The 1,701-nt window shown below is 43.2% G+C and overlaps 1 protein-coding gene across 1 annotated transcript in view; it reads right to left on the bottom strand.

Annotated features, from left to right (window-relative positions):
* St3gal2 (ST3 beta-galactoside alpha-2,3-sialyltransferase 2) overlaps positions 1-1,701 on the bottom strand; it is a 56,122-nt gene that overhangs the window by 51,782 nt on the left and 2,639 nt on the right. The gene's annotated exons all lie outside the window — the stretch shown is intronic.

The raw sequence follows: 1,701 nt of genomic DNA, 5'->3' as shown, positions 1-1,701 counted from the left end.
AACAAAATGTTAGCCCCAAGGAGCTAAGGAGAGATACAAGTTCAGACCAACTGAATCAAACAAAACAAAACAAAACAAAACAAACAAACAAAAAAAACCCTCTGGCAACATCGAATAGGTACCTGTATCTTAACCAACTCTCCAGGTGATTTCAAGACCTAGAACATACAAAGAATCCAACCCTAGACCTTTAATCCAAAGCCTCCTTACTTGGTCAGGCACAGTAGTACAAATCTGTAACCCCAGCAGTCAGGAGACAGATACAGGAGGATCACTGAAGTACTTAGTAGTCCGGGCCTACCAGGGCTATACCGTTAGATACCATCTCAAAAACAAAAGCAAATGCAGCTGAGAAGTCTTGGTGGACAAAGGGGCTTGCCACCAAACCTTATCACCTAAGTATGATTTCTAGAACCCACATGGTAGAAGGAACAAACCAACTCCTACAAGTTCTCATCTGACCTTCACAAATGGGTCAACACACCACACACACACACATCTCCAATTAATTGCTTTTTTAAAAAATGAAAACCGGCTGGAGAGATGGCTCAGCGGTTAAGAGCACTGACTGCTCCTCCGGAGGTCCTGAGTTCAAATCCCAGCAACCACATGGTGGCTCACAACCATCCGTAATGAGATCTGACGCCCTCTTCTGGTGTGTCTGAAGACAGCTACAGTGAACTTAGATATAATAATAAATAAATAAACCTTAAAAAAAAAAAAAGAAAACCGCCAGGCGGTGGTGGCGCACGCCTTTAATCCCAGCACCTGGGAGCCAGAGGCAGGTGGATTTCTGAGTTCGAGGCCAGCCTGGTCTACAGAGTGAGTTCCAGGAGAGCCAGGGCTACACAGAGAAACCCTGTCTTGAAAAAACCAAATAAATAAATAAATAAATAAAAACCAAGCTAGGAAGTGGTGGCTCACACCTTTATAATCCACCAGGCAGAAGCACATGGTTCTCCCGATTCACACAAGATCAAGTGCACAGCTCAGCACAGGGTGCACACCTGTGATCCTAGAACTCCTGAGGCAGAGGCAAGAGAATCAGGTGTTCAAGCCCATCTTCAGCCACACATCCAATCTGAAAACAGCCTAAACACAGGTTAAGTCTTTGTCTCAAAAAAGAAAACAAAATGCAAATATGTAATACAAGGCAAACAAAATATCCTACAGAATAACCAAGGAATACATTTCACACCCTCCTCCTCACACTGTATTTCCTATATCATCTCCTGCTATTAAAAAAAAAAAAAAAAAAAAACTCAGGGCTAGAGAGATGGCTCAATGATTAAGAGCACTTGCTGCTTTTGTAGAGGACCAACTTTAGTTCTCAAGCACCCACATCAGGCATCTTTTTTTGGTTTTTCGAGACAGGGTTTCTCTGTGTAACCCTGGCTGTCCTGGTACTCACTCTGTAGACCAAGCTGGCCAGAAATCCACCTGCCTCTGCCTCCCAAGTGCTGGGACTAAAGGTGTGTGGCACCACCACCCGGTGTCTTTTTTTTAAAAAAAGACTTTATTTATGTCTCATTACAGATGGTTGTGAGTCACCATGTGGTTGCTGGGAATTGAACTCAGGACTTCTGGAAGATCAGTCAGTGCTTTTAACCACTGAACCATCGCTCCAGCCCTGAAAGTTGGTGTCTTGGGGTTTTTTGGGAGGTTTGGTTTTTGTTTTTTTTGTTTTTTTTTTGTTTTTTT

Source organism: Mastomys coucha, unplaced genomic scaffold (genome assembly GCF_008632895.1).
Source record: "Mastomys coucha isolate ucsf_1 unplaced genomic scaffold, UCSF_Mcou_1 pScaffold22, whole genome shotgun sequence".
In the NCBI taxonomy this organism is placed as follows: domain Eukaryota; kingdom Metazoa; phylum Chordata; class Mammalia; order Rodentia; family Muridae; genus Mastomys; species Mastomys coucha.
This window is presented reverse-complemented; position numbering and strand designations above follow the sequence as displayed.